The following is a 14,409-nucleotide window of genomic DNA, read 5'->3' as shown; positions in this document are numbered from 1 at the left end:
ACAATGAGTATTGTTCTCACTCCTCTTTTTCTTACGATTCTCAGCATCTTGGGTATGAGAGGAAGAGGAGGAAACACATAAACCGACTGGAACACCCACGGTGTCACTACTGCGTCCACAGCTATCGCCTGAGGGTCTCTTGACCTGGCGCAATACATTTGTAGCTTTTTGTTGAGGCGGGGTGCCATCATGTCCACCTGTGGCAGTTCCCAACGACTTGTAATCTGTGTGAAGACTTCTTGATGAAGTCCCCACTCTCCCGGGTGGAGGTTGTGCCTGCTGAGGAAGTCTGCTTCCCAGTTGTCCACTCCCGGAATGAACACTGCTGACAGTGCTTTTACGTGATTCTCCGCCCAGCGAAGAATTCTGGTGGCTTCCGCCATCGCCACCCTGCTCCTTGTGCCGCCTTGGCGGTTTACATGAGCCACTGCGGTGATGTTGTCTGCCTGAATCAGCACCGATTGGTTGCGAAGCAGAGGCTCCGCTTGACTTAGGGCGTTGTATATGGCCCTTAGTTCCAGGATATTGATGTGCAGACAAGTCTCCTGACTTGACCACAGACCCTGGAAATTTCTTCCCTGTGTGACTGCCCCCCACCCTCGGAGGCTTGCATCCGTGGTCACCAGGACCCAGTCCTGAATGCCGAACCTGCGACCCTCGATAAGGTGAGCACTCTGCAGCCACCACAGAAGAGACACCCTGGCCCTGGGGGATAGGGTGATTAGCCGCTGCATCTGAAGATGCGATCCGGACCACCTGTCCAACAGATCCCACTGAAAGGTCCTCGCATGGAACCTGCCGAAGGGAATGGCTTCGTATGACGCCACCATCTTTCCCAGGACTCGCGTGCATTGATGCACCGTGCATTTGGTTAAGAGGCCTCTGACCAGAGTCACGAGCTCCCGAGCCTTCTCCGCCGGGAGAAAAACCTTCTTTTGGTCTGTGTCCAGAATTATGCCCAGGAAGGGCAGACGCGTCGTAGGAATCAGCTGCGACTTTGGAATATTCAGAATCCAGCCGTGCTGTTGCAACACTTCCCGAGAGTGTGCTACGCTGATCAGCAACTGCTCTCTGGACCTCGCCTTTATCAGGAGATCGTCCAAGTATGGGATAATTGTGACTCCTTGCTTTCGCAGAAGCACCATCATTTCTGCCATTACCTTGGTAAATATTCTCGGTGCCGTGGACAGACCAAACGGCAACGTCTGGAATGGGTAATGACAATCCTGTACCACAAATCTGAGGTACGCCTGATGAGGTGGATAAATGGGGACATGAAGGTATGCATCCTTTATGTCCAGAGACACCATAAAATCCCCCCCTTCCAGGCTTGCGATGACCGCTCTGAGCGATTCCATCTTGAACTTGAACCTTTTCAGGTATATGTTCAGGGATTTTAAATTCAATATGGGTCTGACCGAACCGTCTGGTTTCGGTACTACAAACATGGTCGAATAATAACCCTTTCCTTGTTGAAGGAGGGGAACCTTGACCACCACCTGCTGAAGATACAATTTGTGAATTGCAGTTAACACTGTTTCCCTCTCGTGGGGGGAAGCCGGCAGGGCCGTCGGTGAGGGGGCATCTTCTCAAAGTCTAGCTTGCATCCCTGAGACACAATATCTATTGCCCAGGGATCTAACAGGGAGTGAACCCACTTGTGGCTGAACTTACGCAGGCGTGCCCCCACCGGGCCTAGCTCCGCCTGTGGAGCCCCAGCGACATGCGGTGGATTTTTGTAGAGGCCGGGTAGGACTTCTGTTCCTGGGACCTAGCTGTGTTGTGCAGCTTCTTTCCTCTGCCCCCGCCTCTGGCAAGAAAGGACGCACCTCGGACTTTCTTGTTTCTTTGTTCTAAAGGCTGCATTTGATAATGTCGTGCTTTCCTAGGCTGTGCAGGAATATAAGGCAAAATATCAGAATTACCAGCTATAGCTGTGGAGACCAGGTCCGAGAACCCTTCTCCACACAATCCTCAGCCTTCCATATGCCTCTTAAGTCGGCATCATCTGTCCATTGCATATTCTACAGGACACGTCAAGCAGAAATCGACATAGCTTTGTCTCTAGGACCCAGTATACTCATGTCTATTTGGGCATGTTTTTTTATATATATATATATATATATATATATATATATATATAAATAAATCTCTTAAGACAGCATCTTTAACATATATGTGTATATATTATATATATATATATATATGCCGAGAATTTTTTAAAGAAGCAGGGAGCGCCAATAGTGCATTAAAAGTGTAACAATTTATTTATAACACATCCAAATACGATGATCAAATAAAACCCGTACCATAAAAGGCGGTTAAACCACCGCTTGTATAACCAGCATGAAATTATCCCACAATACAACTCAGCATACGTGATTCAGTATCCATACGTCAGACCACGCCCATACGCATTTCGTCATCAGACTTAGTCAGTGGGCGAAGTCTGATGACGAAACGCGTATGGGCGTGGTCTGACGTATGGATACTGAATCACGTATGCTGAGTTGTATTGTGGGATAATTTCATGCTGGTTATACAAGCGGTGGTTTAACCGCCTTTTATGGTACGGGTTTTATTTGATCATCGTATTTGGATGTGTTATAAATAAATTGTTACACTTTTAATGCACTATTGGCGCTCCCTGCTTCTTTCAAAATTTCTCGGCAGGATCATTACCCGTTCGGAATCGGGTCTCTGGTGGGGAAGCGACAGCTGGAAATCCCAGAGGTGCACACTGATAAAGACTAATCGACCAGTGAGACTGGGTGTCAGTGACTGTGAGAAACTGTTGATTCTTGTTCAGCCTGGGACTTGTAGTTCCACGGGACTTTTAACTTTTCCTTGTCCTTTGCGCTCATACATTTTTATATATATATATATATATATATATATATATATATATATATATATATATCTACATACTAGGGTCTCAATCTCTGCTGATAAGGTACCTGTCCACGCTGCCCCAGCGCTATAAAACCATGCCGACACAATCGCCGGTCTCTGCAGGATCCCTGAGAATAGCGGTTACGACAGGTTACCTTTTGGGCAAACGTGACACCCTAGGGGAAGATTCCCATCGTATCCTGGCCCTAGTGGGGAAAGGATACTCCCTGAAAATTCTTTGTGGGAAACTGCAGTCTCTTGTCTGGAGATTCCCACTCTTTTTCCTCATGAGAGGAGGGAAATTTACCTCAGCTTTCTTCCCCTTAAACATGTGTACCCTTGTGTCAGGGACAGATGAGTCATCAGTGATATGCAAATCATCTTTTATTACAATATTGAATACTTTTCTGCCATTTTGGCTGTAACTTTGCATTATCGTAGTCGACACTGGAGGCAATCTCCGTGTCGACATCAGTGTTTATTATTTTGGATAGTGAGCATTGAGAGACACTGAAGGTCTCTGCGACAGAGGGACAGACATGGGTAGATTTCCTGTCTGTTCTCTAATCTTTTGTGCAATAAATTCACCTTAGCACTTAATTACACATATCCAACAGGTGTCGGCGTTGTCGACGGAGACACCCTCACACACATATTTGCTCTATCTCCTCCTTAGGGGAGCCTTTTACCTCAGACATGTCGACACACACGTACCAACACACCACACACACAGGGGATGCTCTATTTGAAGACCGTTCCCCCACAAGGCCCCTTGGAGAGACAGAGAGAGAGTATGCCAGCACACACCCCAGCGCTATATGACCCAGGAATCACAGTAATGTAGTGTTAACCCAGTAGCTGCTGTATATATTGTTTTTACGCCAAATTTATGTGCCCCCCCCTCTCTTTTCACCCTCTTCTATCGTGCTTCTGCAGGGGAGAGCCTGGGGAGCTTCCTCTCAGCGGAGCTGTGGAGAGAAAATGGCGCTGGTGAGTGCTGAGGAAGAAGCCCCGCCCCCTCAGCTGCAGGCTTCTGTCCCGCGATTTTGTGTAAAATAATGGCGGGGGCTCATGCATATATACAGTGCCCAACTGTATATATGCTGCTTTTGCCAAGAGGTACCTAATTGCTGCCCAGGGCGCCCCCCCCCCTGCGCCCTGCACCCTAAGTTGACCGGAGTGTGTGGGTTTAATGTGGGAGCAATGGCGCACAGCTGCAGTGCTGTGCGCTACCTCATATGAAGACTGGAGTCTTCTTGCTTCTCACGCCGGCTTCTGGCTCTGCGAGGGGTAAGGCGGCGCGGCTCTGGGATCGGACGACCAAGGGTGCGTTCCTGTGTTCGATCCCTCTGGAGCCAATGGTGTCCAGTAGCCTAAGAAGCATGACCTATCCGCAGTTAGTAGGGCTGCTTCTCTCCCCTCAGTCCCACGTAGCAGAGAGCCTGTTGCCAGCAGATCTCTCGGAAAATAAAAAATCCTAATAAAATACTTTCTTATTAGCAAGCTCAGGAGAGCTCACTAAAGTGCACCCAGCTCTGTCCGGGCACAGATTCTAACTGAGGTCTGGAGGAGGGACATAGAGGGAGGAGCCAGTGCACACCAGTATTCCTAATTCTTTCTTAAAGTGCCCTGTCTCCTGCGGAGCCCGTCTATTCCCCATGGTCCTTACGGAGTCCCCAGCATCCACTAGGACGTTAGAGAAATAAGGGCTCTTGTGAGACAAGGCCGCTAACTCAGACACGCGCCTTGCGGACACCAAAGCCAACAGGATGACCACTTTCCAAGTGAGAAACTTCAACTCCACCGTCTGCAAAGGCTCAAACCAATGCGATTGAAGGGACTGCAACACCACGTTAAGATCCCATGGTGCCACAGGGGGCACAAATGGAGGTTGGATGTGCAACACCCCCTTCACGAAAGTTTGAACTTCTGGAAGGGAGGCCGATTGCCTTTGAAAGAAAACCGATAAGGCTGAAATTTGAACCTTAATTGAGCCCAACTTTAGGCCCGCCTCTACACCTGCTTGTAGAAAATGGAGAAAACGTCCTAGCTGAAACTCTTCCGCAGGAGCCTTCTTGGATTCACACCAAGATACATACTTCTCCTAATGCGGTGGTAATGTTTAGACATTACTCCCTTCCTGGCCTGAAGAAGTGTGGGAATGACTTCACTAGGGATACCCTTTCGTGCTAAGATCTGGCGTTCAACTGCCATGCCGTCAAACATAGCCGCTGTAAATCTTGGTAACTGCACGGCCCCTGCTGTAACAGGTCCTCCCTCACGCAGAGGAAGAGGCCAGGGATCTCCTATGAGTAATTCCTGAAGATCTGGATACCAAGCCCTCCTTGGCCAGTCCGGGACAATGAGGATCGCTTGAACCTTTGTTCTTCTTATGATCTTCAGAACTTTTGGAATGAGAGGAAGTGGAGGGAACACATACACCGACAGAAACACCCATAGTGTCACCAGTGCATCCACTGCTATTGCTTGGGGGTCCATGGAACAATATCTCTGAAGCTATTTTTGTTGAGGCGCGACGCCATCATGTCCACGTGAGGAATTCCCCAATGACTTGTGACTTCTGTGAAAATCCCCTTGATGGAGGCTCCATTCTCCGGGGTGGAAATCGTGTCGGCTGAGAAAGTCTGCTTCCCAGTTGTCTACTCCTGGAATGAAGATCGCTGACAGCGCTCTTGTATGCTTCTCTGCCCAGCGGAGAACCTTCGTGACTTCTGGCATTGCCGCTCTGCTTTTTGTTCCGCCTTGGCTGTTTATGTACGCTACTGCTGTCACATTGTCCGATTAGATCAGCACGGGCAGATTGCGAAGATGTTCCGCCTGCACCAGGCCGTTGTAAGTGGCCCTTAACACCAGAACGTTTATGTGGAGGCAAGTTTCCTGGCTTGACCATCTTCCTTGAAAGTTTTCCCCTCGCGTGACTGCACCTCATCCTCGGAGACTTGCATCCGTGGTCATTAGGATCTAGTCCTGGATCCCAAACCTGCGTCCCTCAAGGAGGTGAGAGGTGTGTAGCCACCACAGGAGCGATATTCTGGTCTTTGAAGACAGGACTATCTTCCGGTGCATGTGCAGGTGGGATCCGGACCACTTGTCCAACAGGTCCCATTGAAATACTCTGGCATGGAATGACAAACTGAACAGCCTCGTAGGTTGCCACCATCTTCCCCAGCAACCGAGTGCACTTATGGGATTGACACTCTTGGTGGTTTCAGGATTTGTTTGACCAGGCTCTGAAGTTCCTGAGCCTTTTCCACCGGAAGAAAAATTCTCTGTAGTTCTGTGTCCAGTATCACCTCCAAAAATGACAACCTCGTTGTCGGAATCAACTGTGATTTTGGCAAGTTCAGAAGCCAACCGTGTTGTTGAAGAACTGTCAGAGACAGGGCCACGCTTCTTTCCAACTGGTCCCTGGATCTCGCCTTTATCAGGAGATCGTCCAATTACGGGATAATTGTGGCTCCTTGCTTGCGAAGGAGAACCATCATTTCCGCCATTACTTTGGTGAAAATCCTCGGAGCCGTGGACAGACCAAACGGCAACGTCTGAAATTGGTAATGACAATCTTGAATTGCAAACCTTAGGCAAGCCTGATGCGGAGGATAAATGGGGATATGTAAGTAGGCATCCTTTATGTACACCGACACCATAAAATCCCCTTCCTCCAGACTGGAGATCACTGCTCGGAGAGACTCCATTTTGAATTTGAATTTTTTTTAGGTAGAAATTGGAGGGATTTCAGGTTCAGGATTGGCCGGACCGAGCTAACCGGCTTCGGAACCACAAAAAGACTTGAATAAAAGCCTTCTCCTTGATGTGACTGGGGAACCCTGATGACAACCTGATTTTGACATAACCTTTGTATAGCGTTGCAAATTTCCTCTCTGTCCGGGAGAGAAACTGGCAAGGCCGATTTGAAAAATCGGTGAGGGAAGGACGTCTTGAAACTCCAGTTTGTACTCATGGGATATTATTTGCAAAACCCATGGGTCCAGGTCCGAACGAACCCAGCACTGACTGGAGTTTGAGACGTGCCCCCACCGGTGCGTACTCCTGCATAGGATCCCCGTCATGCGGTGGAATTGGCAGAGACCTGGGAGGACTTCTGCTCCTGGGAGCCTGACAAGGCTGGTGACCGCTTACCTCTTCCCCTTCCTCTAGTAGCAAGGAAGGAAGAACCTCGGCCCTTCCTGTATTTATTGGGCCGAAAGGACTGCATCTGGTAGTGGTGCGTTTTCTTTTGTTGTGGAGGAACATAAGGCAAAAAGGATGACTTACCCGCGGTAGCTGTAGATACCAAATCATCAAGGCCGTCACCAAATAAGGCCTTACCTTTATATGGAAGAGACTCCATACTTTTCTTGGAATCGGCATCAGCATTCCATTGGTGAATCCACAACGCTCGTCTAGCTGAGACAGTCATGGCATTGGCCTTTGATCCCAAAAGGCCAATATCCCATGCAGCTTCCTTTAAGTAAACTGCGGCGTCCTTGATATAACCCGGCGTCAAGAGGATGTTATCCCTATCTAGGGTATCTATGTCAGATGACAAGTTATCTGCCCACTTTTCAATAGCACTACTCACCCACGCCGAGGCAATGACCGGTCTGAGTAATGTGCCTGTGGTCGTAATAATGGATTGTAACGTAGCTTCTTGCTTACGATCTGCAGGGTCTTTAAGGGCTGCCGTGTCCGGTGACGGGAGAGCCACCTTTTTAGACAGCCGCGATAGGGCCTTGTCCACAATGGGGGGTGACTCCCACTTTTCCCTATCCCCCGTGGGGAACGGATAAGCTACCGGAATCCTTTTGGGAATCTGAAACCTTCTGTCAGGACTTTCCCAGACTTTATCAAATAAAGTATTCAGTTCATGAGAGGGAGGAAACGTTATTTCAGGTTTCTTTTCCTTATACAGGTTGAGTCTCCCTTATCCAAAATGCTTGGGACCAGAGGTATTTTGGATATCGGATTTTTCCGTATTTTGGAATAATTGCATACCATAATGAGATATCATGGCGATGGGACCCAAGTCTAAGCACAGAATGCATTTATGTTTCATATACACCTTATACACACAGCCTGAAGGTCATTTTAGCCAATATTTTTTATAACTTTGTACATTAAACAAAGTGTGTGTACATTCACACAATTCATTTATGTTTCATATACACCTTATAAACACAGCTTGAAGGTCATTTAATACAATATTTTTAATAACTTTGTGTATTAAACAAAGTTTGTGTACATTGAGTCATCAAAAAATTAAGAATTTACTCACCGGTAATTCTATTTCTCGTAGTCCGTAGTGGATGCTGGGGACTCCGTAAGGACCATGGGGAATAGACGGGCTCCGCAGGAGACTGGGCACTCTAAAAGAAAGATTAGGTACTATCTGGTGTGCACTGGCTCCTCCCTCTATGCCCCTCCTCCAGACCTCAGTTAGGGAAACTGTGCCCGGAAGAGCTGACACTACAAGGAAAGGATTTGGAATCCAGGGTAAGACTCATACCAGCCACACCAATCACACCGTATAACCTGTGATAACCATACCCAGTTAACAGTATGAACAACAACTGAGCCTCAATCAACGGATGGCTCATAACAATAACCCTTTAGTAAGCAATAACTATATACATGTATTGCAGAAGAAGTCCGCACTTGGGACGGGCGCCCAGCATCCACTACGGATTACGAGAAATAGAATTACCGGTGAGTAAATTCTTATTTTCTCTGACGTCCTAGTGGATGCTGGGGACTCCGTAAGGACCATGGGGATTATAGCAAAGCTCCCAAACGGGCGGGAGAGTGCGGACGACTCTGCAGCACCGAATGAGCAAACTCAAGGTCCTCCTCAGCCAGGGTATCAAACTTGTAGAACTTAGCAAATGTGTTTGAACCCGACCAAGTAGCAGCTCGACAAAGCTGTAAAGCCGAGACCCCTCAGGCAGCCGCCCAAGAAGAGCCCACCTTCCTTGTGGAATGGGCTTTTACTGATTTTGGATGCGGCAATCCAGCCGCAGAGTGAGCCAGCTGAAACATGCCACAGATCCAGCGAGCAATAGTCTGCTTCGAAGTAGGAGCGCCAACCTTGTTGGCTGCATACAGAATAAACAGCGAGTCAGACTTTCTGATTCCCGCCGTTCTGGAAACATAAATTTTTAAAGCCCGGACTACGTCCAGCAACTTGGAATCCTCCAAGTCCCTAGTAGCCGCAGGCACCACAATAGGTTGGTTCAAATGAAACGATGATACCACCTTAGGGAGATATTGGAGACGAGTCCTCAATTCTGCCCTGTCCATATGGAAGATCAGATAGGGGCTTTTACATGACAAAGCTGCCAATTCTGACACACGCCTAGCCGAAGCTAAGACCAATAGCATGACTACTTTCCACGTGAGATATTTTAGCTCTACGGTCTTAAGTGGCTCAAACCAGTGGGATTTCAGGAAATCCAACACAACGTTAAGATCCCAAGGTGCCACTGGTGGCACAAAAGGAGGCTGAATATGCAGCACTCCCTTTACAAACGTCTGAACCTCAGGCAGTGAAGCCAGTTCTTTTTGAAAGAAAATGGATAGGGCCGAGATCTGAACCTTTATGGACCCTAATTTGAGGCCCATAGTCACACCTGACTGTAGGAAATTCAGAAAACGACCCAACTGGAAGTCCTCTGTAGGGGCCTTCCTGGCCTCACACCAAGCAACATATTTCCGCCATATGCGGTGATAATGCTTTGCTGTCACATCCTTCCTAGCTCTTATCAGCGTAGGAATTACTTCATCCGGTATACCCTTTTCCGCTAGGATCCGGCGTTCAACCGCCATGCCGTCAAACGCAGCCGCGGTAAGTCTTGGAACAGACAGGGCCCCTGCTGCAACAGGTCCTGTCTGAACAGGGCCCCTGCTGCAACAGGTCCTGTCTGAGAGGCAGAGGCCATGGGTCCTCTGTGACCATCTCTTGAAGTTCTGGGTACCAAGTCCTTCTTGGCCAATCCGGAACAATGAGTATTGTTCTCACTCCTCTTTTTCTTACTATTCTCAGTACCTTATGTATGAGAGGAAGAGGAGTAAACCCATATACCGACTGGAACACCACGGAGTTACCAGTGCGTCCACAGCTATCGCCTGAGGGTCCCTTGACCTGGCGCAATATTTTTTAGCTTTTTGTTTAGGCGGGACGCCATCAATGTCCACCTGTGGCCGTTCCCACCGATTTGCAATCTGCTCGAAGACTTCTTGATGAAGTCCCCACTCTCCCGGGTGGAGGTCGTGCCTGCTGAGGAAGTGTGCTTCCCAGTTGTCCACTCCCGGAATGAACACTGCTGACAGTGCTTGTACGTGATTCTCCGCCCAACGAAGGATCCTTGTGGCTTCCGCCATCGCCACCCTGCTTCTTGTGCCGCCCTGTCGGTTTACATGGGCGACTGCCGTGATGTTGTCTGACTGAATCAGCACTGGTTGGTCTCGAAGCAGGGGCTCCGCTTGACTCAGGGCGTTGTATATAGCCCTTAATTCCAGTATGTTTATGTGCAGACGAGTCTCCTGACTTGACCACAGCCCCTGGAAGTTTCTTCCCTGAGTGACTGCCCCCTATCCGCGGAGGCTTGCATCCGTGGTCACCAGGACCCAGTCCTGTATGCCGAACCTGCGGCCCTCGAGAAGATGAGCACTCTGCAGCCACGACAGAAGAGACACCCTGGCCATCGGGGACAGGGCGATCAGCCGATGCATCTGAAGATGCGATCCGGACCACTTGTCCAACAGATCCCACTGAAAGATCCTGGCATGGAACCTGCCGAAAGGAATGGCTTCGTATGACGCTACCATCTTTCCCAGGACTAGCGTGCAGTGATGCACCGACACCTGCTTTGGTTTCAGGAGATCCCTGACCATGGTCACTAACTCCTGAGCCTTCTCCTCCGGGAGAAATACCTTCTTCTGTTCTGTGTCCAGAATCATGCCCAGGAAGGGCAGACGCGTCGTAGGAATCAGCTGCGACTTTGGAATATTCAGAATCCAGCCGTGCCGTAGCAACACTTCCTGAGAGTGCGCTACGCTGACCAACAACTGCTCTCTGGACCTCGCCTTTATGAGGAGATCATCCAAGTACGGGATAACTAACTCCTTGCTTCCGGAAAAGTACCATCATCTCCGCCATTACCTTGGTAAAGACTCTCGGTGCCGTGGATAGACCAAACGGCAACGTCTGGAATTGGTAATGACAGTCCTGTACCACAAACCTGAGGTACTCCTGGTGAGGCGGATAAATGGGGACATGCAAGTACGCATCCTTGATGTCCAGAGATACCATAAAATCCCCCTCTTCCAGGCTGGCAATGACCGCTCTGAGCGATTCCATTTTGAACCTGAACTTTTTCATGTAAATGTTCAAGGATTTTAAATTTAGAATGGGTCTTACCGAACCGTCCGGTTTCGGTACCACAAACAGTGTGGAATAGTAACCCCTTCCCTGCTGAAGGGGAGGGTACCATTATTATCACTTGCTGGAGGTACAGCTTGTGAATAGCCGTCAGGACTATCTCCCTCCCCGTGGGAGAAGCTGGCAAGGCGGATTTTAGGTAACGGTGAGGGGGCGTCACTTCGAATTCCAGCTCGTATCCATGAGATATAATTTGTATAGCCCAAGGATCCACTTGTGAGCGAACCCACTGGTTGCAGAAATTTCGGAGACGCGTTCCCACCGCTCCTGGCTCCGCCTGTGGAGCCCCAGCGTCATGCGGTGGACTTAGGGGAGGACTTTTGTTCCTGAGAACTGGCTGCATGGTGCAGCTTCTTTCCTCTACCCCTGCCTCTGGCAAGAAAAGATGCACCTCTGACTCTCTTGCTTTTTTGAGAACGAAAGGACTGCATTTGGTAATACGGTGCTTTCTTAGGCTGTGAGGAAACCTGTGGCAAGAAAGTCGACTTTCCAGCTGTCGCTGTGGATACGAGGTCCGAGAGACCGTCCCCAAACAATTCCTCACCCTTATAAGGCAAAACCTCCATGTGTTTTTTAGAGTCGGCATCCCCTGTCCATTGCCGAGTCCATAAGACCCTCCTGGCAGAAATGGACATTGCATTTATTCGAGCGCCCAGCAGGCAAATGTCCCTCTGGGCATCCCGCATATATAAGACGACGTCTTTAATATGGCTATGTGTTAGCAATACGGTATCCCTGTCCAGGGTATCCAACCCCTCTGACAGAGTATCTGTCCATGCTGCAACAGCACTGCACATCCAAGCTGAAGCAATAGCCGGTCTCAGTAGAGTACCAGAGTGCGTATACACAGACTTCAAGATACCTTCCTGCTTCCTATCCGCAGGTTCCTTTAGGGCGGCCGTATCCTGAGACGGCAGGGCCACTCTTTTAGATAAGCGCGTCAGGGCCTTGTCAACCCTAGGGGAGGATTCCCAGCGTAACCTATCCGTTGGCGGAAAAGGGTACGCCATTAGTATTCTCTTGGGAATCACAACTTTCTTATCAGGGGAAGACCACGCTTCTTCACATAACTCATTTAATTCATGTGACGGGGGAAAAGTCACTGGCTGCTTTTTCTCCCCAAACATATTTACCCTCTTGTCAGGGACAGGGTCAGCCTCTGAAATGTGTAATACATTTTTCATTGCAATAATCATGTATCGGATGGCCTTAGTCATTTTGGGCTGTAATAGTGCCTCATCCTCGTCGACGCTTGAGTCGGACTCCGTGTCGACATCTGTGTCAACCAACTGAGATAGTGGGCGTTTTTGAGACGCTGACCGCCTCTGAGGCCCCTGGGCAGGCCCGGGTTGAGAGCCCGGCTGTCCCCCGGCAGCAACATAATCAAATCTCTTATGTAATGAGTTTACATTGTCATTTAAGACCTTCCACATATCCATCCAATCAGGTGTCGGCACCGACGGGGGCGACACCACATTTATCTGCACTTGCTCCGCCTCCACGTAACCCTCATCAAACATGTCGACACAGCCGTACCGACACACAGCACACACAGGGAATGCTCTGACTGAGGACAGGACCCCACAAGGTCTTTGGGGAGACAGAGAAAGAGTATGCCAGCACACACCACAGCGCTATATACACAGGGATACACACTACCAGAAGTGAATTTTTCCCAATAGCTGCTGTATCAATACATCTTTTGCCTAAATTTATGTGCCCCCCCTCTCTTTTTACCCTCTTAGTGCCAGGAGACTGCAGGGGAGAGCCTGGGGAGCATCCTTCCAGCGGAGCTGTGAAGAGAAATGGCGCTGGTGTGCTGAGGAAGAAGGCCCCGCCCCCTCAGCGGCGGGCTTCTGTCCCAGTTTCTGACTAAAAAATGGCGGGGGTTTTACACATACACAGTCACAGCACCCTACAGTGACCGGAGTGTGTGGTGTGCAGTGGGAGCACTGGCGCACAGCTGCGGTGCTGTGCGCTACCTTAATGAAGACAGGAGTCTTCAGCCGCCGATTTCATCACCAACTTCTGACCTTTTGGCTCTGCGAGGGGGACGGCGGCGCGGCTCCGGACGACCTTTGCCCGTGTTCGAACCCTCTGGAGCTAATGGTGTCCAGTAGCCTAAGAAGCGCAACCTAGCTGTGAACAGGTACGTTTGCTTCTCTCCCCTCGGTCCCACGTAGCAGTGAGTCTGTTGCCAGCAGATCTCACTGAAAATAAAAAACCTAACATTACTTTCTTTACTAGCAGGATCAGGAGAGCCCACTAGGTGCATCCAGCTCTGGCCGGGCACAGATTCTAACCGAGGTCTGGAGGAGAGGCATAGAGGGAGGAGCCAGTGCACACCAGATAGTACCTAATCTTTCTTTTAGTGCCCAGTCTCCTGCAGAGCCCATCTATTCCCCATGGTCCTTACGGAGTCCCCAGCATTCACTAGGACGTCAGAGAAACAAAGGTTTCACTATCTCACTCAAAAAAGTCTGTATTTCGGAATATTTGGATATGGGATACTCAACCTGTACATACAGACCCTTTTATCCGCAACAGCAGGGTCCTCAGTAATATGCAATACCTCTTTAATAGCCACAATCATGTACTGAATACTCTTTGCCAATTTTGGATCTAATCTGGAATCACTATAGTCAACACTGGAATCAGTGTCTGTGTCGGTATCAGTGTCCACCAACTGGGTAAACGTACATTTGTGACCCCGAGGTGACCTGAACCTGTAGTAACATATCCTCCAGATTTCTTCCAAGCTTGGGTCTGAGACTCCGACTTGTTTTACTAATACGAGCAACATTAGCATTTAAAGCACTCAATACATTTACTCAATCAGGAGTCGGCGGTGCCAACATGGTCACCCCCACCACCTTCTGCGTCTCCAATAGTCTCCTCTTGTGAAGAGCACTCAGCCTCAGACATGCCGACACATGTAATACACACACTCAGACATACTGGGCTTATAGGGGACAGACCAACAGAGAAGCCTGATAGAGACAGAGGGTATTTGCCAGCTCACACCCCAGCGCCAAATCAGTGGGTCAGCAGCGGTAACT

This window comes from Pseudophryne corroboree, chromosome 2 (genome assembly GCF_028390025.1).
Source record: "Pseudophryne corroboree isolate aPseCor3 chromosome 2, aPseCor3.hap2, whole genome shotgun sequence".
NCBI lineage: Eukaryota > Metazoa > Chordata > Amphibia > Anura > Myobatrachidae > Pseudophryne > Pseudophryne corroboree.
The sequence above is the reverse complement of the archived record's forward strand: the minus strand, read 5'-3'. Positions refer to the sequence as shown.